Below are 26,664 nucleotides of genomic sequence, written 5' to 3'. Positions count from 1 at the left end.
ATCTGCAAAAATGTGGAATTTTGTATTTTTTTTTTTTTTTGCCAGAAGAAAGATTACGGATGCGAGTTTGTTGTTTTTTGTTGTTTTTTTTTCCCCAGGGATGATCGTATCGACCCAGTGGTCCTATAATGTTAAAAGAGGGCTCATCTGAACGGAAATTAAAGGTTCTAGTGCCCTTTTTAAGGGACCCAAAAAGTTGGAGGTCAACTAGGTCCCTCCCACGCTCACTTTTTTTTCCCAAAGTCACCGGATCAAAATTTTGATTTTGATAGCCATTTTGTTCGGCATGGTCGAAAAATATAATAGCTATGTCTTTGAGGACGATTTAATCCCCCAAAAGACCCCGGGCGAAGGGCTGCTAGTTATGAACTTTGTTCATTGTTTATATTAATAAAAAAAACTTTTTCCACAAAATAAGTTTTTCAAAGAAAAGTAAAGAACTCCATTAAATAAAAAATTAGCAAAAATAAGATCAAATAATCTACCAAGCGTGAAACTACCACAAATGAGCATCGGTAAATAAATGAAACCCAAAACGAACAGAAATTACAATAAATAACCGAGTCAAACTAAAAACGAGCAGAAATTAACATAAGTTGGGCTCAAAACCCCTATGCCTTCCCAAGGACATAACAAAATTCAGACTTAACTGAGAAAAATATCAATTTTTTTACTTTTATAACTTTAATAAAACAAATAATATCAACATTTTTGATAATGAGTATAAGTAATTTTATATTAAACTAGCAATTCACATTCATTTGTTTATTTTTTAGCAAAATGCAAATTATGGTCTGGCCTTGGGAAGGAATAGGGGTTTTGAGCCCAACTTATGTTAATTTCCGCTTGTTTTGAGTTTGACTGGGTTTTTTATTGTAATTTCTGTTGTTTTGGGTTTCATCTATTTATCGATGCTGATTTGTGGTAGTTTCGCGCTTGGTAGATTATTTGATTTTATTTTTTCTCATTTTTGGTATAATGGAGTTCTTTATTTTTGGTTGAAAAACTAATTCTGAGGAAAAAGTATTTTTAATTAATTTCTGTTCGTTTTATATTGACATAGTCTTTTCAGGGAAAAAGAAAATAATACTTTAAATCTGTTCGTTTTTTTTTAAGAATTTATAGTTTGGCTTGCTATTTGTATGCTGGAAAAAAGTTTCAGCAATTCTTAAAAACATACACCCTTTTAAATACCTGGACACAAATAGTAGTGTTTAATTTAGTTGTACACCTGCTCTTGTTGACCTGAAATAGTAAACTTGATACCCTTCGCAAAAAAACCTGTTTACTTTCTTTGATAGCTTGGATGCGCTACTTTGATTTGGTTAAATTTTAAGAACAGAAGTAGCCCCGAAAGTTTGAACATAATACTCTCAGTCGTTCTAGGGGTACTGCTGAGATGCCTTATTGAGTATTAGCATGAACCCAGTAAATTTGTATTTAATATTAAGATAGATTTTATCTTTTAAGAATAATTACACACGGGAGGAGTGGGGGGGAAGGGAGATCGCTTTCCCTCGAATTACTTCTCACTATTGAAATGAGCATCAGTCCTTTCTATTTTAAATCGAATGAGCCCTTCTCAAAGTTCCTACAACAACTCCTTCGATACGAAGTGCCCTGGTCTAAACAATAACAACAACAACAAAAAAATAATATATTATACCCACATCGATCTTTACTATGAAAATGTCAAGCCTTCCAATCACTTTCGACTATTAAACAGGGCACTAGACCTTTCGATTTCCAATCGAATGAGCCCTTTTTGAGTTTCTACCACAACGCTTTCTATAAACACCTTATGTCCCCAGGGCATAATTTACAACCCTTACTCTAAGGGCTGTTAGGGTGGTTGTCATCGTCTAAGACCTAATTTCCAGAACTTTCAACTACGTTAAACAAAATTGCTATATCAAAATTTTGATTGGATGTGTCTAAGAAAATGGTGGGCGTGAGAGGGGAGTTAGTCGCTCTTCAATCACTTTTAACTATTATAAAGGCACTAGACCTTTCAATTTCCAATCAAGTGAGCCCTTTTGAAGTTTCTACGACAGCGCTTTCCAACAAAAACCTTATATGCCCCCTGGGCATAACTTACAACCCTTCCTTAAATACATAATTTCTAGAACTTTTAACTATGTTGAATGAAATGGCTATCTAAAAATTTTAATTGAATGTGTGTGGGGAAAAGGTGGGCGTGAGAGGGGGGTTAGTTGCCCTCAAGTCACTTTCGAGACTATTAAAAAGGGCAGTAGCCATTTGAATTTCCAATCGAATGAGCCCTTTTCAAGTTTCTACGACAAAGATTTCAATAAAAACTTATATGCCCCCAGGGCATAACTTATAACCCTTGCCCTGAAGACTGTGGGGGGAGTTTTCTAACCAATATTATAATTTCCTGAACTTTAAACTGCGTGGAACAAAATGGCTGTCTCAAAATTTCGATTGGATGTTTATGGGGAAATGATGGGCGTGGCAGAGGTGTTAATAGCCTTCCAATCACTTTTGACTATTAAAAAGGGCACTAACCATTTCAATTTCCAATCGAATTAGCCCTTTTTGAAGTTTCTACGACAAAGCTTTCTATAAAAACCTTATATGCCCTAAGGGTATAACTTACAATCTTTGCCCTGAGGGCTGAGGGGGGATTTGTCATCCTCAAAGGCCTAATTTCCAGAACTTTGAACTACGTTGAAAAAATTGCTATCTTAAAATTTTGATTGGATGTGTTTGGGGAAAAGGTGGGGGTGAGAGGGGGTTAGTTGCCCTCGAATCACTTTCAACTATTAAAAAGGGCATCAGCCCTTCCTATTTTAAATCGAATGAGCCCTTTTCAAAGTTCCTACAACAACTCCTTCGATACGAAGTGCCCTGGTCTAAACAATAACAACAACAACAAAAAAATAATATATTATACCCACATCGATCTTTACTATGAAAATGTCAAGCCTTCCAATCACTTTCGACTATTAAACAGGGCACTAGACCTTTCGATTTCCAATCGAATGAGCCCTTTTTGAGTTTCTACCACAACGCTTTCTATAAACACCTTATGTCGCCAGGGCATAATTTACAACCCTTACTCTAAGGGCTGTAAGGGTGGAAGTCATCGTCTAAGATATAATATCCAGAACTTTCAACTATGTTAAACAAAATTGCTATATAAAAATTTTGATTGGACGTGTTTAAGAAAATGGTGGGCGTGAGAGGGAAGTTAGTCGCTCTTCAATAACTTTCAACTATTAATAAAGGCACTAGACCTTTCAATTTCCAATCAAATGAGCCCTTTTGAAGTTTCTACGACAGCGCTTTCCAACAAAAACCTTATATGCCCCCAGGGCATAACTTACAACCCTTCCTTAAATACATAATGTCTAGAACTTTCAACTATGTTGAATGAAATGGCTATCTAAAAATTTTAATTGAATGTGTTTGGGGAAAAGGTGGGCGTGAGAGGGGGGTTAGTTGCCCTTAAATCACTTTCGAGACTATTAAAAAGGGCAGTAGCCCTTTGAATTTCCAATCGAATGAGCCCTTTTCAAATTTCTACGACAAAGATTTCAATAAAAACTTATATGCCCCCAGGGCATAACTTATAACCCTTGCCATGAAGACTGTGGGGGGAGTTTTCTAACCAATATTATAATTTCCTGAGCTTTAAACTGCGTGGAACAAAATGGCTGTCTCAAAATTTCGATTGGATGTTTATGGGAAAATGATGGGCGTGGCAGAGGTGTTAATAGCCTTCCAATCACTTTTGACTATTAAAAAGGGCACTAACCATTTCAATTTCCAATCGAATGAGCCCTTTTTGAAGTGTCTACGACAAAGATTTATATAAAACCCTTATATGCCCTAAGGGCATAACTTACACACCGGGCCCTTAGGGGTGGGGGGGGGAGGTTGTCATCCTCAAAGACCTTAGTTCCAGAACTTTCAACTACGTTGATCAAAATTGCTATCTCAAAATTTTGTCTAGATGTATTTGGGGAAAAAGGTGGGGGTGAGAGGTGGTTAGTTGCCCTCCAATCACTTTCAACAGTTAAACAGAGCACTAGACCTTTGAATTTCCAATCGAATGAGCCTTATTTGAAGTTTCTACAACAACGCTTTCTATTAAAACCTAATATGCCCCCAAGGCATAACTTATAACCCTTGCCACGAGGGCTTTGGGGGAGTGTCCTCCTCAAAAAAATATTTTTTATCAGGAAAATCACTAAGCTGAACCAAATGGCTATCTAAAAATTATGATTGGATGTATTTGGGGAAAAGGTGGGCGTGAGAGGGGGCTTAGTTGCCCTCAAATCACTTTTGAATATTTAAAAGGGCACTAGACCTTTGAATTTCCATTTGAATGAGCCCTTTTTCAAGTTTCTACGACAAAGATTTCAATAAAACTTATATGTCCCCAGGTCATAACTTAAAATCCTTGCCCTGAAGACTGTTGGGTGAGTGTCCTGCTCAAATGTATAATTTCCTGAACTTTAAACTGCGTAGAACAAAATGGCGATCTCAAAATTTTAATGGTAGGTTTTTGGGGAAATAGTAGGCGTGGAAGGGGTGTTAGTTGCCTTCCAATCACTTTTGGCTATTAAAAAGGGCACTAGCCATTTTAATTTCCAATCGAATGAGTCCTTTTTGAAGTTTCTACGACAACGCGTTCTATAAGAACCTTATATGCCTTCAGGGCATAACTTACAACCCTTGCCCTGAGGGCTTTGGGAAAGGGGGGTTGTTATCCTCAAAGACCTAATTTCCAGAACTTTCAACTACGTTGAACAAAATGGCTATCTTAAAATTTAGATTGAATGTGTTTGGGGAAAAGCTGGGCGTGAGAGGGGGCTTAGTTGCCCTCCAATCACTTTCGACTATTAAAAGAGCACTAGCCCTTTGGATTTCAAATCGAATGAGCCTTTTTTGGAGTTTCTACAACAAAACTTTCAATAAAAACCTTATATGCCCAACAGGTATTACTTACAACCATTACCCTGAACTCTGTGGGGGAGTGTCATCCTCAAAACATAATGTCTGTCTGGAAATCAACTAAGCTGAACAAGATGGCCATCTCAAAATTTTGATTGGATGTGTTTGGGGATATGGTGGGCGTGGAAGGGGTTTTAGTTGCCTTCCAATCACTTTTGACTATTAAAAAGGGCACAAGCCACTCCAATTTCCAATTGAATGAGCCCTTTTCGAAGGGCTACGACAACGTCTTCGATACGAAGTGTCCTGGACTAAAGGGAAAAAAATGAATACATTGTATCAACATCGTCCTTATATGCTCCCAGGGCATAACTTAGAACCCTTGCCCTGAAGGTTGAGGGGACGTGACCTCCTCAAAAACATATTTTCTATCTGGAAATCATCTACGCTGAACAAAATGGCTATCTCAAAATTTTAATTGGATGTGTTTTGGGAAATGGTGGGCGTGGAAGGGGTGTTAGTTGCCCTCCAATTACTTTTGACTATCAAAAAGGGCACAGGCCACTCTAATTTCCAATTGAATGAGCCCTTTTCGAAATTTCTACGATAACTTCTTTGATACGAAGTGTTCTGGTCTAAAGGAAAAAAAATGAATACATTGTATCAACATCGATCCTTATATGCTCCCAGGGCATAACTTAAAACCCTTTCCCTGAGGGTTGTCGGAGAGTAACCTCCTCTAAAACATATTTTCTATCTGGAAATCAACTACGCTGAACAAAATGGCTATCTCAAAATTTTGGTTAGATGTGTTTGGGGAAATGATGGGCGTAGAAGGGGTGTTAACTGCCTTCCAATCACTTTTGACTATTCAAAAGGGCACTAGCCATTCCAAATTCCAATCGAATGAGCCCTTTTCAAAGATTCTACGACAACTCCTTCGATACGAAGTGCCCTGGTATGGGAAAAAAATACATTGTGCCAACATCGTTCTTTACTTAGGCAGCGCGATTGCGCTGCCTATGATATAGTATTGGTAATTGGAAAGAAGAAGGGGGTTACTTGGGTGGATCCCTCCGTGGAGGAATTTTAAGTGGGAGAAGAGAATTTTTCATGAAGGGGGTGCCGGATTTCCCAGCATTATTTAAAAAATGATCAGAAATTAAATAAAAGACCAGTGTTTTCAACCGAAAGTAAAAAATAATATTAAAACATAAAACCAACAGAAAATTTTACGTATACAAGGGGGTTTGCTTCCTTATCAATACCTCGCTCTTTACGCTAAAGTATTTTTAGTACTTTCAAAAGGGCTATTTATTCTAATTAAACGGCCTTATGATTCAGGGGTCATTCTTAAAGAATTGGAACAAAATTCGAACTTTATCGTAAAGAGCGAGATATTGACGAGGGGGCAAACCCCCTCACATACGTAATAATTTCTTTTGGTTTTAAGTTTTAATGTTGCTCCTTACTTTCAGCTGAATAAACTTGTTTTTTGTATTTAATTAAATTAAAAAGCAAGTTTTTTTTAACTGAAAGTAAGGAACGACGTTAAAACTTAAAACGAACAGAAATTATTCCTTATATGAAAGGGGCTGTCCCCTCCTCGACGCCTCGCTCTTTACACTAAAGTTTGACTTTCTCACAACTCTATTTTTTTAAACAACAAAAGAATTTATCGTAAAGAGCGAGGCGTTGAGGAGGGGACAGCCCCTCTCATATACGGAATAATTTCTGTTCGTTTTAAGTTTTAACGTCGTTCCTTACTTTCAGTTAAAAAACTTGTTTTTTTTAAAATGTAATTTTTGAACGTTTTTGAATTAATGCAGGTTTTGATTTTAGCTTACCGTATATGAATAATTAAAAAAAAAATTGAACATTAATTTTACTTTTATTTGGTTAAATGGCTTTCTCGAAACTTGTTTAATTTTATTTACGAACGTTTTTATTAGTAATAAATATACGTAACTTACGAATTAACTTACGTAACGAACTTCTATATTCATATATTTTTAATACGTACATTAGGGGGTTCATCCCCCAGTCAATACCTTGCTCTTTAAGCTAAAGTTCGAATTTTGTTCCAATTCTTTAAAATGACTGCTTAATCACAAATGCCGTTAATTAGAAGAAATAGCTCTCATGAAAGTACTAAAAAATCTTTAGCTTAAAGAGCGAGGTATTGACTAGGGGGTGAACGTAATCATATACGTAATATTTTCTGCTCGCTTGACGTTTTGATGTTGCTCCTTACTTTCAGTTGAAAAAGTTGTTTTTTTTAATTTAATTTCTGATCTTTTTTTTAATAATGGTGGGAAATCTGGTGTCCGCTTCATAGCAATGCCCCCTGCCCCAAGAAAACTTCCTCCATGGAATTATCCTCCAACATAACACCCGACCCCCGACCCCCGACCCCCCCCCCCCACTACCAGAAAAAATCCCCCCTGAAAACATCTGCATAATTACCAATAACCTATACTATATGTTAACATTGGGTAAAGTTCATAACTTTCAGCCCTCCCCCCAAGGACTTCGGGGATTAAGTCATCCTAAAAGACATGGTTATCATATTTTCGACCATGCTGAACAAAATGGCTGTGTCAAAATTTTGATCGGGTGACTCTGGGAAAAAAATGAGCGTGGGAGAGGGCCTACTTGCCCCCATTTTTTTGGTCACTTAAAAAGGGCAGTAGAACTTTTAATTTCCGTTCCAATGAGCCCTCCCACGATATTCTAGGACCACTGGGTTGATACGATCACCCCTGGGGAAAAAAAAAAAAAAAAAAAAAACAATAAAACAAATAAACACGCATCCGTGATCTTTCTTCTGGCAAAAAATACTAAATTCCATATTTTTGTAGATAGGAGCTTGAAACCTCCACAGTAGGGTTCTCTGATACGCTGAATATGATGGTGTGATTTAGGTTCTTAAGGTTCTATAACTTTTAGGGGGTCTTTCCCCCTTTCTTCAAAAATCAGCCAAATTTTCTAAGGCGCGTAACTTTTGATGGGTAGGACTAAACTTGATGAAAGTGATTTATTTGAAATCAGCATTAAAACATAATTCTTTTGATGTATCTATTGGTATCCCGTTTTATAGAGTTTCGGTTACCATTGAGCCGGGTCGCTCCTTACTTACAGTTCGTTACCACGAACTGTTTGATTAACTTTTAAGCTTTGGAAGTCATAAATATGTGTCCGGGTTTCCCAGAACTTACCTTAAATAGCTAATTTCTTATCAAATAAGTCTTTGAGCAGCCGACGGAACTGCTTAGAGATCAATCTGACCAAGTCAATTCAATTAGGAGAGGGACAGTTGTTCCCCCTAGATTTTGAAAAATACCCTTTTTGGGTGTTTCAATTGAAAAAATGCCCCCCTCCTGAGTTTTGAAAATACTTCTATTAACTGGACGTATTTTTATTTTTAAATTCTAAAACCCTGCCCCTCCCCCAGCATAGTTTTTCACGAATTTGTGTTTCTGCAAATTCGTAAACAGATAGTGATAAAACTTCAAAAGCAAAATTCATTAGTAGTTTTGATTTTGATGCAGTATTCATTTGATATATAAGTTTCTCAGAGATTTTTGTTGTATCGAAGAAGTCCAATAGGCTTCTAAATATTTTTCGTATTTAAATGACAATTTTACCATATTTTGCACAAATCCTTTTTTTCGGGAAATATCCTAGATGAAGGACTGGATAAAGGGCGATTTGAGAGATTGGGCCCAATCGCACCCCGCATTCGAAAGGACCCCTTGTTACCATCAAAATGAACCAATAACAGATTTGGAATTTAAAGCAAATTGTTTTTGACGACAAGGGATAAATTATGAATTATTCATTAAAAATATATTTATTTTAAGTTTGCATTGCTGGATGAGATTTATTAATGTGTTTATTATTGTATAATATATACTTTAAGCTATAGAAAACTGATACACATAGAAGTTCTTGTCAAATTTATTTAATTTAATCGGGATAGTCCTATATTAGAGAGATTTCGCACTGCGTGCGTGAACTACTTTACGTATGTAAACTACTATGCATGAATATTTTATTTAAATTTTTAATACATAGAGGGCCCGCAAAAAAATCCAATCCCGCACCTATTCGATCCGGGCCTGCCTTGGTCACTGTATAATGACAGAGAAACAGAGGGACTGCTTGCAAAACTTTATTGGCTAAACATTTCCCACAGAAAAACTAATCAGGTGGGAGTGGGTTTTTCGTTTGTTTTACAGCCGTAAATCTCTAGAAACAGATGCTTAGCAGCAAATTGTTGCAGGCCAGTACCGAATCTTATAGTTGAACATAAACTATCTGGATAGGCTACTATTATTTGAACAGACATATGTCTATGACTCATCTATGACTCATCTGAACGCCTCTTTACCACATCACTTTATAGAGCGATTAAATAAAAAAAAACAAAAAAACAAGTTTTCTAATTAAAAACTTTCTAATTAAAAAGCCTTTGTTATTCAGGAGTCATTCTTAAATAAATGGAACAAAAATCAAACTTGAGTTATTATAAGGTTATTATTAGTTAAAAAACCTAATATACAATTTTCGTTTTAATTATTCCTTTACGGTGAACCAAAATCGAAACCTGCATTAATTCAAAAACGTTCAGAAATTAAATAAAAAACTAGTTTATTTAAACTGAAATTAAGGAGCGACATTAAAACTTATAACGAACAGAAAATATTCTGTATATGAAAGGGGCTGTTCCCTCCTCAACGCCTCGCTCTTCACGCTAAAGTTTTTTATTGCTTCAAAAATTAAGTTGTGAGAAAGAGTCAAACTTTAGCGCAAAGAGCGAGGCGTTGAGGAGGGGATAGCCCCTTTCATATACGAATTAATTTTTGTTGGCTCACCGTACATGAACAAAATTTGCATATCAATTTTCCTTTTTTTGGCTAAATTGCTTTCTCGAAAGTTGTTTAATTTTTTTTACGAACGTTTTTGTTAGTAATAAATAGACGTAACTTACGAATTGACTTACGTAACAAACTTCTATATTCGTATATTTTTATTATGTACATTAGGGGGTTCAACCCCCCTCCCCCCTAGTCAATCCCTCGCTCTTTACGCTAAAGTACGCTAAACTGTAAGTAAGGAGCGACCCGGCTCAATGGTAACCGAAACTGTAGAAAACGGAATTTTGATACCAATAGATACATCAAAAGAATCAAATTTTGATGCTGATTTCAAATATATAAGTTTCATCAAGTTTAGTTCTCCCTATAAAAAGTTACGAGCCTGAGAAAATTTGGCTGATTTTCGAAAAAAGGGAGAAAGACCCCCTAAAAGTTATAGAACCTTAATGAAAATAACACCATCATATTCAACGTATCAGAGAACCCTACTGCGGAGGTTTCAAGCTTCTATCTGCAAAAATGTGGATTTTTGCATTTTTTGCCAGAAGAAAGATCACGGATGCGTGTTTATTTGTTTTTTTTTTCCCAGGGGTGATCGTATTGACCCAGTGGTCCTTGAATATCGTAGGAGGGCTGATTCAAACGGAAATTAAAAGTTCTAGTGCCCTTTTTAAGTTACCAAACAAATGGAGAGCAACTAGGCCCCCTCCCACGCTCATTTTTTTCCCAAAGTCACCAGATCAAAATTTTGAGATAGCATTTTGTTCAGCATGGTCGAAAATATAATAACCATGTCGTTTAGGATGACTTAATCCCCCGAAGTCCCCGGGGGGAGGGCTGAAAGTTATGAACTTTACCCAATGTTAATATATAGTATTGGTTATTGGGAAGTATACAGACGTTTTCTGAGGGGATTTTTTTCTGGTAGTGGGGGTGGGGGAAGTGGGTCGGGGGTTATGTGGGAGGATCTTGCCATGAAGGAAGTTTTCATGGGAGAAGAGACATTGCTATGAAGGGGGCGCCGGATTTCCCAGCATTATTTAAATAAAGATCAGAAATTATATATATAAAAGACAAGTTTGTTAACTGAAAGTAAGTAGCAACATCAAAAATTAAAACGACAGAAAACATTACGTATATGATTGGATTCATCCCCTAGTCAATACCTCGCTCTTTAAGCCAAAGATTATTTAGTACTTTCATAAAAGCTATTTATTCTAATTAACGGCATTTGTGGTTAAGAGGTCATTTTTAAAGAATTTGAACAAACTTCGAACTTTAGCTTAGAGAGCAAGGTATTTACTAGGGGGCGAACTCTCTAATATACGTGTTAAAAATATAAGAATATAGAGGTTTGTTACGTAAGTTAATTCGTAAGTTACGTATATTTATTACGTTCGTAAATAAAATTAAACAGGTTTCGAGAAAGCCATTTAACCAAATAAAAGTAAAATTAATATTCCAATTTTTTTTTTTTAGTTAATCATGTACGATGAGCCAAAATCAAAACCTGCATTAATTCAAAAACGTTCAAAAATTTAAAAAAAACAAGTTTCTTTAACTGAAAGTAAGGAACGATATTAATACTTAAAAATAAAACTAACAGCGATTATTCTGTTTTTGAAAGGGGCTGTCCCCTCCTCAACGCCACGCTCTTTAAGCTAAAGTTTGACTTTCTCACAACTCTATTTTTTTTTTAACAATGAAAAACTTTACAATTTGTATAATTTTTTGGCCTCTCTATAGTATTTTTTGGCCACTCTCTGAACGGTATGTGAAGTGACCATGGAAAAAGGATCTAAAGGATATTATAACTACATTGGAAGGGGATATATAGAAAATTTTTGAATAAAAATAAGGCGGAAGAGGTGTGCTCGCAGTTGTGTCGGACATACGGATCTTAGATACGGGGTTCTAGACTTTAGAAATGGATGCTAATCTGCAAATTGTTGAGGCCAAGTACCAAATCTGTATAGTTGAACGCAAACTACCTGGATATTAATGTTTGAACAGACATATGCCTATAAAATCCATCCGTGGTTTGATATCTTCCGCCAGTAGAACTCTGTGTGTTTTGCCATGGTTTAACCAGTCTTTTCGTGCTAGTGAGTTATAATTACGGATATGTTGTGTCTAGGCCTGCTCTTCTTGTATTTTTATGTACAAGAAAACTAGCACGTATCCGTATGCACGTATTATTATTATTATACATGCAAGTTTAACTAAAGGCTCATTTGAACGCCACTTTTCGACATCACTTTCTAAGGCTATAAAAAAGAAAGGGTAACAGAGCCACATCACCTTTTTTGAATGTAGGATGAAAGTTTCAGAATTGTCCTTTTTGGCCAGTAAGTAAGTAAAAAGTAAGTATGACGGCAGTAGACCCTTAAGGTCCAAACCGTCGGTGTTGATCTCCGTTTCGTGGCCCTTCAGCCAGGAAGTTACTAGGGAGGGGGTTGACATACGACTAGTACAAGATCACAGCCAATCAGAGGGCTATAATCTGACGAGTACAAGATAACACGCATCTTTCTAGGCCAATCAGAGAGTTACAACACTACGAGTACAAGATTACACGCCTCTTTCTAGACCAATCAGAGAGCTAGAAATACTAACCGGAGTGACAAAACTAATATAAGGACGGATTGTTAGTATGATTGAAATTAGTTTGAGAATAGAATTCAAGAGTTGAGAACAGTTTGACTTTGCGCTATTATTTATCTGACAATTTGTGCGTTTGTAATTAGAAGTGGGATGTTTACATTATTAGAAGTCGATAGGGGAACTTGTAATAGCAGTAATGATCCAAAAGTCTCAAACCTTGAAGTAAAAATCACAAGAGGATCTCGAGTGGGAAGAAGTATATGCAAGATACGTGATATCTTTGAGTAAATTTAAATTGGAGGACCAATTATGCTTCGCTGCGAAAGTCGATATAGTACATAGACATAGATTTCGATGTGCATTAAATGCAATAGTGAAGTATATTGAGAAGAATAAGTTATATTAGTAATTGTATATGTGTAATATATTATTGTGTAATTATGCTCACACACATTAAAATTGTTTCAAAATCGAAAATGTTCCATTTCTTTTTGTTAGATTTTTTTAAGTTAGTTATTGAATCTTCCTGAAGTAGAATAAAACGTGGTTCGTCTAGAGTCGTCACTGAGAGTCGTAAGATTGAAAAATGAATGAATTTGAGAAAAAGAGAATTATGTAGGATCTTGTGATTATGGAAAATGTTTGATTCTAGATGACGATTTACTCGAGTTATCTCTTCAACGGAGAATATTTTCTCAAAAAACACTTGACAATATAATGGGGAATGATTCTTCCCTATTGGACTATTGTATGAAGCTTTTACGACGGGGCTCAAATACTTTTACTCAATTTATTGACTTATTAATTGAAACAAAGCAGAATAATGTCGTGAGTGTTCTTTTGAATACAATTCCGTAGATTCTATGGAGATAACTCTCTCTTCAAAACGGATTATGTAACGTCAAAAAGCTACTTTTTTGTCTTCCCCCTATGAATGTATCGAACGTGGATCATTTTCTTTTTAGCTGTGAGAGAGTTGACACCGGAAACCAAAAAAAATGTTCTATATATGTCAACTATGTATGTATACTCTAGGCAGTTGGTCATCATGTGATTTCAGGCCTTGAAGAGATTGGTGACTCCCGCTTTAAAGAATAGATGCTTGCGTGATTCCAGTACGGGAAGAGGCGTCGACGAGGGAAGGACTATTCTGATATTTTAGAAAACGATAGTAAGTATGATTTATGTTTGATTTTGCCAGTTCTGTGTCGTTGTGGTCTTAAATTTTTTTGGAAGGACGAACCAAGACAACGATTCAACATTGGGGTTAACAAGACCATTTGGTTTCTACGTTATCGCTGTGACGACACTGCCTATTATGACGATAAACCTAGTTATATCTATTAGGCCACTACCTAATGCGATTCGTCACTTGAAAACAATGTATTTGGTAATGTATCAAAAAGAAAAATCAAAACACGTAATTTTCACAATATCAATACAAATAGTGGCATTAACTATACAAAGAGAGAAGAGTGAAGTTACAATATTATTCACTGTTGAAACCGTGACCTTGACTCTGTAGTCAATCAAGATCAATATACAGTGAATTCAGATGATCTGCAATCATTAGTGGTTCTCGACACTTACCTGTACATACAAGAAGAAAACTATACATAGAAGAAGACAGTTGCCTATACATAAAGTGAAGAATAAAAACATTGTTGTTGTGTTTATACATTTTGTTTATTATTAAACAAATTTACATACATTTTTGAAACACTTTATTCGTAGGGCACTAAAATCAATATTATACCCGTCTGAGAGGATATTTTCCACCATAAAGTCGTTCAGACGTGGATTGTCTACGTAAATGTTGAGAAACTACTTGTAAGTATAACCGCGAAATCTAACGACGAAATATAGTAGCGCATGAAAACCACAACTTTTAGTCATCAGATCCTGCACTCTCTTCTGGTTCTGAATAATAGTTTTCCCACTGCTTTCAATATAGTTGTTCATGTGTGGAGTGTAGAATGTATAGGGTAAGCCAAGAGGATTATAAAATTTAATAGTCTTCATTATTTGAAAGATATACAGCCAATGGCCGGTAATCACAGTCGATGGACTGCTATTAACAATGAATAGAGTATTGTTTGCGCTTTGAACTATTCCAAGGAAGTCCGATGGTAAATAAAAGGATCTCTATTTGGAAATGTAGGGGTCCACATTAAATAAACTGATTATTTGACAAGTGTTCATGATGCAAGGTCTCGTAAAAAACTGCCTTCGGGAGTGACTTCCCAATAGTTTTCAAATTCATGTAACGAGATTAGTGCTATACTCTCAGGTAATGGCCTGGCAAATATAAACTCTAAACGCACACTCCCCGTTCGTACTATACTCATATCTTGATTACCAGACAAGTCTAGTACAATGATACCATGTGTTTTAGCGATCATTTCTTCGGTTATACCATTTTCAAATGGTTGTGAATCATGATCTAGGGTTTGCATTGCCAACTCATACAATGTCCTATAGGATTTATCAACAGATGGATTGTAGAGTGGGATTCCATTTACTTTGCAGACAAGAGATGAAAGCCCAAACATCTCAAATTAATGTGGGCAGCCAGTCCACGAACCTATTACACTAGTGCTTTTTACAAATGCCAATGCTAATATTGATGGAATTTCGCCATTGATAAAAGATGAGTCGGTGAAGGTGCGTGAACCTCTGGCAATTTGATGTTGATTGGTGATTGTATGAGGAACAAGTAGTTTAATATTATTTACACTGGCTCTCAGTTTTTCCACTGCCAAAGCAACAGAACTCATAACCTGCTGCTTTCGTACAGAAGTGAGGAGAGAGTTACATCAGGATTGACAGGAAGTTCCTTTTGTAAAATCAAATTGGATGGAGCAAGCGTCAATTTTATATCCACTTTAATATTTGGTGGTAGCCATTGGGATATATTAAATATCAAATAATTTATTTTTCCAACTAGATGTAATAGTTGTAGCATTTTTAAATGCATGTGTACTATTGGTAACTGCTATATATTTATATCCATTGGAGGTGCCTCTCAATTTATTTCATGACTTGGATATCATTGATATAAACCGAATATGGGTTACCTGTTATTATAAATTGTTACTTAGGCTCACCAAATTGATAGTTATCTAGTGACTGATTTGACGAAATAAATTATGTAATATAGAATTTTCATAGGAAATTCCATCAGCACAAATTGGCATTCCATTGTCGGATTTCTTGACTATCACATGTAAATCAATAAGTGTCGAAGACATGTCTATAAAGTAATCTTCACTGGAATAAATTTGAAAGTGGATATTATCGAAGAGCGGTTGTTGTGGGCAGAACTGTTCACAGTGTCCATGTTTTACACTCACATCGACATTTTCTGCATTGAAGATATTTAAAGATAAAGTGATTGAAGGATGGGAATCCTTAGGCGGTAGATATGCCATTGTTCAGTCTATGAAAAGAAATCCAGTTTCGATCTAACAATTCTCTTCCTAGGGATTCCTTTTCTTCTTCTACTGCTTATTGTGCTTGTCGTTTTTTTCCTTTTTTTGTTTGACAGGACTTGTGTCTTTCGCTTCTGCCCTGAGTAGAGGCTGATGAGTGGTGTACTGTCGACCTTTTTAAACCTTTTCCATTTTTTCGAGATTTCAATTGCTCGCCAAGGGTTCGCGCAGTGGACCTAAGATTGTCCGAAGCACTTTTTTTAAATCCTTGCCAGAGCCCCAATCGTATAGGATACAAAATCTGTCGCAGCCTGTGCAATATATTATTTAGCCAGAGGTAGTGCAGAGCAAAACAGCATAGCAAACCAACTGCCATGACCATAGCCAGACATTGATGAACGACCTTTGTAATAGTCCGTTCCATTGCCAAGTTGTCTTGGGCCAAGAGTATTAACATAGCAGTCAATATCAGGACAAATGAATACCACTTTTTTATTAGACATCTTGTTTTTGAACATCGACAACGATGGGTCGAAAATGGAATGTAATCACAGCCAAACCTTTTGATATTGCTAAAGGCTCACCTAGTTCAGTTCTTAGTGTTAACTGACAGAGTTCCAAATAGAAAGTGTTTACGGGGATATACTGAAGATGCTTTATATTGTAATGATGAATATGATCTTGATTGGTTTTTCGTTCAAGAACTCGTAGGAGTGGAACATTGCTATAACCAACTCTGAATTTTTCAACAAATGAAGCATAAAGAAATATACAAGTGTCCGCGGAGAAGGCTGGTGGGTAGTCAGCAAAAATAACATTAGTGTTTCCAACACTTTTACCATTGACAATATTAAGTTTAAAGCCAAGAACATCTTTTAGATTATCATTGACAATAACCTTTTCACTGACAATGGGTGAACTAATGTTGATCTTGCTTTCTTCCTTTGAATAGTTGAAATGAAAGCCTCCTTTTTTACGAGCGAACATTCTTTTACTGATAGAACAACATAAATCATTCATACAACTGAGCTCCTCGTATGGTAATTCAAAATATGGATAATCCAATCAATTGATCTTTTGAAGTTTATGTTGTTCGCTAATGGGTGGCGGCCAATCATAGGGTCTAATTTCCATAACGTATTTGCGATCTTTTCTCAGGATATCATAGGTATTTCTGAGAATATAGTCGACAAGAGCGACTTCATTCGCGCCATCGAATTTGATAGTGGGAGAGAGTTTTGTCCAAAAGTCACTTGTTTTATTCAAATCTTTGTAGAGGGGGTCGGAGACATTGGACTTGAATTTTACATAGAAATCATTTGGCATTGTTAATGTCTTCAACTGCAACCCAAAAATCAAAATCAGATTTGTATCCTAGCCAAGGAACAACCAAATGTATCTTGCATCTCCAACAACGACTTTTTAGTATATATTCAATCTAATAAAAATCAATACTATTTCCAGCTTTTTGTAATTTAAAAGTATAAAAACCGCCAAGAACTGTATCATCTCTGGTGTCCTACAGGCGAAGTTTTATGGTTTCAATGCCTAAAATTCTTGTAACTTTAAAAATTTCAGTAGCCCATAGATAATTCCCCTTTTCAAAAATATTGGTGGCTCTATTAATTCGAACAGTATCGCCAACATTGCATTTCTCCTTGATATTTTTTGTTTTTTCACTGGAATATTGTTCAAGGAGAATGTCAATTATATTTTCACTGAAATAAACTCCCTGAGGGCTAACATAGGACAATGGTTGATGTAGTCGTTGGTAAGATAGTTGCATGATGTTGTCTAAATCATGACTGAAAGCAGCAATATTTTTCAGTGTACAATATTTTGAAATTAATAGACGAATCGTTCTTATCAATCGTTCAGCCAATGTAGCCTCTATCACACTGTCACCATGGTAGAGCCTTATATTATATTTCAATAGAACCTTTTGCACATTTAAATTAACACATTCGCTACCGCGATCACTTTGATGTTTTCTATAGCAATCTTGTTCAAGAATAATTTGTAAAGCCTGAGCAACTCCAACACCTCTCTTTGTTCGCAATGGAATGGCATGTGCATAGCGACTAAAGACACTGATTGCAAGTAGAATATATTTGTAGGGTTTATTGTGACGTCTTTGAATCTCATCTAGAGTTAAGAGATCTGTTTGCATTATATGCAGTGGGAAAAAGGGTTTAGTTTTTCGATATTGTTTGCCACGAAGCCTACAATTTCGACGAAGAGTGTAACTCAGTTCATGTTCTATTTGATTTGATTTTCTATGACACTCTTTTACTTTTTTAAAGTACTACTGCTGCTTTTGCCACCAACATCAGAGGCAAATTTAAAAAGTGTTGTGGGGAAACTTAGACGTCTCACTTCACCAATATTTTTACAGGCATGTTTTAAAACTTCGTCTATTTTAACCTCAAACACGGAGAGTAATCCCCACTCTCGTTTTGCACACTGGAGGGTGGTGCTTGTGACGGTGAATTGATATCAATACGTCTTCGCTTTTGTCTAGCCATCATCAATCATTGCTGCTGCTAATACTAGGAGTGCTAGTATTTTCCAAGATTGATTTAAAATCTTCGTCTTCTTCTTTTTTAAATGGCGGCGTTGTTAGATGGCTGACACGCTACTATATTCCTTTAATATCTTTAGAATTTGCTTGTTGCCAATAAGACTTTTGGGGAAGTTCGGTGTATTTAAAAAGCTGTATAGATTATTATCAAATGATGAAAGTCCTTTACGATTTGTAAGCATATCACAAATTAAAACGAGTAGATTATAACTTTTCCCTGAATTATAATTCGTTTCCCTGTGCTATCGACTTGGAGTTGATCATCAACACTGTCCAACATGAGATATGTTAATACTCTTTTAATCTGTTCCCGATAGGTGTGTGGCAGTAGGTTTCCAATTGATGTCACTATTGAATTCAATTCTTTCTGATTTGTTTGTGCTGTTGTTGTTGCTGAAAAATCTAGAGGAGATGTTTCATTGTTGGGGGGCTGGGGATCTGAGACAGAGACGGCGGGTCTCTCACAATACGGTCTATGTTTGTCACTGCGACGAATTGCATCTTGAAGTAGAACTAGCTTTTTATCATCGGCAATATTTACATAATTAATCAATTTCCTTAGATCGTCCTCTAACCGTTCAATTGGTGAAAGCACAAGTTCTATTGGAGTCAATTTGTAGTATTTAGCCATGTAGAGAAAATTGTTTACAAGCCCTTCGATTATTAGCAGTAAATGTGTAAAAAAGCTAACGCCCGCTTGAAGGAGACATTTTCTTTTAAAATCTTTTCCTTTGTTTTTGCAAGCCAAGGCACTTACAGTGGAGCAAAATTGCTTTCTCTGTTGTCTAACACCTTCTGGCAACTGTACACTGCCCTAAGTTAAGTTTAAACAAAGTTCAGATATTAGATAATAAATTCTTTGTCAACACCATATTTGAGTATGGCCTTCCTGAGTAATGGTTTTGAAGTGCTTAGAACAGAAAATAAGTGTCTATTTTCATGTAGTTTCTTCAGTGTCATGATGTCAACTAATAGCCCTTTCTACTGTTCACCGGAAGATATGCAGTAATTTTTTGTCGAAAATATATGTAACTACACGTAAATCCTCGGGTGTATTCTGATTAAGATCCAGCAAAATGCACCCGTAGGGCTTATTTGTCGCCTGACTCTACGCTAAAATTAGAAATTAGGGGGCACTTGGATATATTTGTTTATTGAGAGTTATTAGAGAACTTGAATCACGAACAAAACGGTAGATAATATAGACGGTGCAGTTCAAAGCAAGGGCCCTCATACACTTACTCTGATGAAACCGATTGTGTAGAACTAGGGTTATGGAAATGTGTTCATGATGAGAGCTAACAGTAAACAGTTGTAGCATTTCCTGCGAGAACTATTTAATGGATTCAGCTAAATCATCACTAATCAGCCATGAGTTTGCTCAATACTATTACAAACGTCAAGTCCTCGCATGAATTGTAACGGCATAGATGTAGCAGCGGTACTAGGTTTTTTTTGGTCATAGGGCTCAGACCAAATGCTATAACAATAGTACATTTTTGTTGGTGTTTTCAAAAACATTTTATTGAAATTTTTAATTATTTTGGCTAAAAGTGTCGTTTTCCCCGACATTGACGGACCACAGAGAAACGATCTGAATGGTGTTTTAAATTGATGCATACTGCTGTTCACAGCAGTTGGACTACAAATAACTGTAAACCATACTTGTCTGATGAATAAATAATAGTAGTTTTCCCTGGAGTAGCAGCATCTACCTAGTAGGATATTTAACTGCAACAAGAACAACAAAAACATTTTTTTTCTTTTATTAGCAACACTTTTTGTACAACACTTATAGCAAAAGAATAATTTAATGTTTTTCATTTATTGGCAACAACAAGAACAATGACAAAAACAACATGTATTTTCAATAATGCATACAGCAATAGCAAGAACAGCAGCACAATTGAATACATTTTTAGAATATGAGAAAACACTATTTACAACATTTAAAAGATGAGAATCCCCCCCACCCCCGGGCCGGGTCGGGACCCCCCCCCCTCCGGGGCCGGAAAGCTCAGCCCGCTGTGGCGGGAAAAAAATCTGTAGACAATAGCAGCAGCAGCAGCAAAAGTTAAATGATGATTGCGATGACGATGACAACTAAAATTTAATGTAGATTATATGGGAAATTGTTGTCCTCCAAAAAAAACCACCCATCAAGTAGTACTATTTTTTGAATTTAATTTAATTTATCCAGACCGAGTTTTTTTCGATAGTCCATACATTCAGCTCGATCTGAAATACGGTAGTGTACATGGGGGACTACCTTCACACCATCCTCATGAACATAGACCTTATCGGATATGCAAGACATGGCATTTTTGCCACTCTAACAGTATAATTTTTAAATTGTAATGATCGAATTGCCATTACTTTTGCTCTTGGCACTAAACTACTCTCCACAAAGTGTCTGTAGACACTCAAGTCGAAATTATTTTTACAAATTGTGTAGGCAACCCTTAGCACGCTTGTTTTAAATCCTTATCGTGTGTTTCCGCACAGTATACTTTTGGACCGGGGAACACCCTATTGGATATTAAATCGCTTCCCGTCTCAGATTTTAACATTAACAATTGATTGGGGGCCTGACGTTTCACCAACTCGTGGTAGATGCTCTCGTTCTAATTCGTGTAATCCATCCGTGAGCTGATGTGGGTGCCATTTTTCAAATCCTTCAATAAATTCTCGGGTTTAACTTTTAATAAAAGAGAATCAGTGTCTCCATAGCACACTTGAACTTCTCCCTCCCTTGGCCATTGTTCCTTACACACATTGTAAAAGAATGACAACATGAGTTTTTTGGAAATTTCCAGTACTGAACTCCCTCCCGCAATATTCTTATTCAGAACAACATTTTTCTTTTTTCTGTGTAGGAGAACCATATTCGGCCCTATGACCGGGAATGTTGTGGAGTTAGGATCGTCGATGATACGAGCACATTCTCGGGGGCAGGTTACAACGTCAAAACAAGATCTGTTTCATACGATTTCACACATTTTCCCAAAAGCTAAATTTAAAATAAGTTTATACATTTCAATTTAAACTTTACTTTTTGCCTGTGAGTGTTTACTGACAAACGTGTCAATAAACGTTTTCAAGTAGGGTTTCTGATCGAATTGCAGGGCTCTGTGTATCTTTGTAACCCTGAAACCATTGGTCACCATCCACCGCAATAGCACATAGTAAACAACTATTTTCTGTTTCGGGTCAAAATCTGCAATTATTTTCTGCTTGGAGGGTGTCCAATGCATACCCATATCCTCGACCAAAGACCGATTGTATGGACTCAAAGAGTTCTTGGTCACCAGTCTGTTTACAAATGAAAAACAAAATCTTTGACAGAGTCGTGGAGCTCGATTGGTATCTGACCATCTATTTAAAAAAAACATCCTTGGGGACCACTTTCTTCTACAGTTTGAATGTCAGGAAAATTTAGGGCACAAGGATTTACAAGCCATTTGTAATTGCCACAGGGTAAACTGTAGTGAGACATTACCGAGGGGTAGAGTGAGTCTAGCCCGAATTCCAAATAAATTTGGTCTGTGTTCTTGCAGACAATATCTAAAAGAGTTAACACATGGCTTGCCAAGTACATTCTACAGTAATCCCAACCATTTTTACAATACATAAAGGATCGATGCCACACCGAGGATTTTCCTGTTTGTAATTTTTTCAAACAGCTTTTTGTGTACTAATAACCATATATAACGTAATGAGTGACGTTACATAATAATTAAAAAATCGATTTTTGTTTTATTTTAGTTTTAGTTCAGAATCCATAAAGTTATAAATTGTAAAATTATTTATGGTATCTGATCAATAATTCTAATCTTGTAATTTAAACTGGAAAAATGCCTGAAATTTTTAAAATTAGTTTAATATTTGTTAGTTTTTTGATACTTGATACGTGACTTTAACCCGAAGTGTTTGATAATAATCCGGAAGAAAATTATTTATTGTAATTTTTCACAAGTAATTTTATATTATAAGACGAGTACTAGATGAACTAACCATTGCATACATTGGACTTAGTTAGCTGTCTGATTCTTTGAGGTTCGTCTCTTACTACTTCAAAGAAGGTACAGTTTGTAATCTGGGTTGCTTTGGTCGCTAGCAGCCTAGTAAGAGACGATCACATCCCATAGTAAGAAATGAGAAATAGTCCATAACTCCTAAAACTGAAATCAGATAATCCGGGTTACAGCGGTGGCTAGCAACCTAGTAAGAGACAATCACGTCCAAAACTAAGAAATACGAGTATAATGCAACTATTCCTCTATTTCATTCCAGTTGGAAGCTGTTGGCCTTTATCATCACTCTCTAAAACTGAAGAATCATTACTACTATATTCTCCAGAGGAAATAGATTCATCGTCGGAAATTCCATCACCTGATACTAATATAATATGTTTGTCTTCATCATCGCTGTTTGAAAAAAAAGTTAATTTGCATTGTCTGACTATTTTTTTATTGTTTCAATTAATATCATTATACATCAAATATTCAGTTTAATTTATTAGCTCTTTTTAAAGTTGTTCAAGACAAATATAGAGTCACTACAAACAAGTATTTGGATACTGCCTCCTTTCCTAACTGTAAATAAAAACCAAAAGCCTACTGCGTCATTGGCGCTTAACTGAAAATGAATTATATTACAAATATTTTCTTTTCCAGTTCTTAAAGCATTGAAAATAAAAAAAATTACAGTTAAATAAATTCTTCAACTGATGGATCTTTCAACAATTATATCATTATACATCAAATATTCAATTTGATGTTGTTTATACTTTCCAAGACTGTTCAAGACGCACATAGTTTTCAGTAAAGCGCCAATGACCCAGTAGGTTTTAGACTTTTACAGTGAGAGAAGAAGATCATACCCAAACTCTTGTTTGTAGTGATTTTTGTTCGTTTCAAGCTTGATTTGCATATTCAGTTTATGTTTCACTCGTTTTAAGATTTATTTATTAATTTACATTAATAAATCTATTGTAGGTTTGTTTGCATTGATTGTTTATTTAATTTCTGTTCATTTTAAGTTTCATTTATACTTCAATAGGAAACTTTTTTTTTCGTTTAAGCTTGATTTTCATAATCAATCTAAGTGTTACTCGCTTTAAGATTTACTTATTCATTTATATTATTACTTGTTGTGTGTTTTTGCTATGATTGTTTATTTAATTTCTGTTCGTTTTGGGTTTCATTTATTCTTTAATATTAACTCCTGGTCGTTTTGAGTTTTTATTTTAAAATCTATTTGTATCTGCTGAGCTTAAGTTTAAAATGGCCTTTACTTTTCTTTGAAAACACATTTTTCGGAAAGTTCTTTTTAATTAATATATATAAAACCTTTAGTTACTTCGTTTGTATTGGATTTGGCTCAGGAGAAAATAGCTCCAGTTGTTGCAGAAAATACTAATTTTGTGTTTCTCTAAGTGCTTCCAAGGCCTGCTTGATTTAGTGTTCATTACTATATTTGTTTTATAATGAATTTTTTAAATGTTTAATCTATTCTCTTATTTTTGCACTGCCAGCAATGCAGACCTTTTTCAGAGCAATAAATTTATTTATTTCCTCTAAATCGAGAAGCATTAAAGATAAGTAAAAAAAATGCCACGAAAACTATTAAGCAAATCAAACATTGCAATGATTGATTAAAAAAACACAACAGGCCTTAAAAACTGAATATTAAGTATTATATAGAATAAGGAAAATAAATAAAATCTACGGTGCTTATTAAATACTGGAAAAGAATTTACAGTTATCAATTTTAATCTTAGCTATTTGTAATAACTCAGTAATTTTAAATTTTGGGCCTAGTTCAGTTTTATTACAACAAATGTATAAACAAATAAAAACTGAATAGATTTTCCAAGAAAAGTTAAAAGCAAATTAAAATTTTTAATTTCGACTTGCAGACAACAAACGACCTTTCTCTATTTAAATGAAAATAATACTTAAAGAACTATAAAACTTCTAGAATGAGTCTGAAGTTGACATAAATAAACTTTTGGCATTTATTTTTCAGGGCAGTTGAAATAATCTCGTGGATTGTGGTTCAAAGTTCGGCAAAAATACAATTTCACATATTTGCTGATATAAACAGCATTGACACAATCCATCGAATTTTCAAAATAGCAGACGACAAAGCTCTTGTAGACTATGATTATGACATTTAAACACTGGACACTGTACATGATGATCTAATCAATCAGGTTAAAGTTCATCAACCAAAAATAACTTTGGATATTTTTCAAATACTACCTTTGCAATATATGTATCATTACTCCTCTGTGGACAAAATGATTTTTGTGAGTCACAATTTGCAAGTATCTTCCATTCTCATTGAACTTCATAATATATTTCATAATTTCTCAGATAATAATGTAATTGGTATGGCAAAATTACAAAATGCCAAATACCACGATTGGTTTGTAGAACATAGACATTTATTTCCCAAATCAAAAATTGGACGCCTTGGTGGCAACCCTGGTTTTGACATAAATGTAATGCTACTTAAACTAGAAAAAATGCGCGAGTCAAAACATTTTATTTAGATTTAGAAAACTAGTTTTGTATACTAAAAAAGTACAACTTCAAAACTGTTGAACATTTGCAAAATATGGAACAGTTGCCAAAATCCGAACAGTTGCCAAAAGCAGTGGCGTTACAATAATCTTAATTAAGGCTAATAATCTTAATTAGAAGCAAAAAATTGCGAAATTTTGAGGTGGGATTTTGCAAAGGAGTGTGTTTTCTATGGGGAGAAAAGTATGTGAGGGAAATTTCTAGGAAATTTTATAACAGGGGGGAGGGATTTGCTGGCATTATTTGAAAGATACCGCAACAAGTTAAATAAAAAAATTCAACTGGAAGTAATGAAAAACAATAAAACTTAAAACAAGCACGATCTTGAGCCGGATCTTGAGCTTTTCACCCAGCCCAGGAAAAAGCTACCTGTGTCAAAACATATAGTGTCGTAAATGACAAACTTGAATAATGGACTTAAAATTATTAGCTGGCTACACATATCGCAGAGTAATTTGTAAGAAAAGAGAGAGAGAGAGAGAGAGAGAGAGAGAGAGAGAGAGAGAGAGAGAGAGAGAGGCAGAGACAGAGAGAGAGAAAAAGAAAGAAACAGACAGAGAGAGAGAGAAGAAAGGGGGGAGAATGGAAGGAGAGAGAGATAGACTTACAATCCAGAGACAAATATTGATAAGCAGGTTCTCAGGAATCCCTCCATAGCCTGTGTGAAAAAAGCTCAAAGTTTTGTTTTGGTTAGATTTACACTGGATTTCATCACCAGGTTCACCGTCCATATTGTTCATTCTACCGCTTCAGTTTTCTGCAAAAAAGTTTCCCATAAGGCTCATCATGATTAGCTATTTCTAGGGTAACAAATACTGAAAAGGATAGAATAAAGTTATATGAGTCACTTGGGCCTAGAAAACCGTTAGCCTGCATACCACAAATAGAGAACCATTGTTTTTTTTTTCAGTATGCACTACACAACGTGAACAATGCAAAATAATTAAGTAAATGTAAAATAACGCACATAAATTCCTGCATATGAAAATAGGTGTGATGTCAATTAGGAGACATATGCCCCTTCCCCCGAGATTTTGAAGAGTATCATTTCTGGAGGGTAATTTCATTAAAAAACGCCGTTTTTGTTTTTTTCATTAGAATAATTTTAAAAAATGACAAATTTATCCCCTGTTATCCTCTGTTTATCCCCCTGGACGAGCAGGACTATTCCCAATAATTTATCCCCAATTTATTTGTAACCTGTATATTCATATACTTCTTGAAATTTTCATCTTAATGCTCTTAAACTTAAAAGTAGTTGCGATAGAGGAATTAGTTGGAGCAAAAGTAATAGTAGAAGTAAAAAAAAAAAGCTAAAGAATGCGGCATTGGACTTTACACTTCCTACCGGCAGCCTACTGATCTCCGTTTCTTGGCCCTTCAGTCAGGAAGTGCAATGGGGGGCTGGGGGCCAACCATCATGTACTTTCACACGCCCTTCCCGTTTACGTTCCCATATTTCTCCAGGTACCCATTTAAAGCTGGCTCGTAGAAGTAGAACTAATACATGTTGCAGTAGCAGTAGTGTTAGTAGTAGTGTGCGCATAAATAATTTCATAGACCACACTGCTTTTTCATTTACGAAAAACTATGCAAGAAAAAACGGGTTTTAATTTCAAAAAAGCAGTGAAACAATAAATAAAAACAATTAAATA

General features: G+C 35.5%; 1 pseudogene; it reads left to right on the top strand.

Moving 5' to 3' along the window:
- Positions 1 to 17,590: 17,590 nt before the first annotated feature.
- On the top strand, positions 17,591 to 25,097 carry LOC148953967 (uncharacterized; annotated as a pseudogene).
- Positions 25,098 to 26,664: the final 1,567 nt, after the last annotated feature.

Source organism: Artemia sp. Qi Xiang Cuo, chromosome 3, assembly GCF_049724085.1.
Source record: "Artemia sp. Qi Xiang Cuo chromosome 3, ASM4972408v1, whole genome shotgun sequence".
NCBI classification, from domain to species: Eukaryota; Metazoa; Arthropoda; class Branchiopoda; order Anostraca; family Artemiidae; genus Artemia; species Artemia sp. Qi Xiang Cuo.
This window is presented reverse-complemented; position numbering and strand designations above follow the sequence as displayed.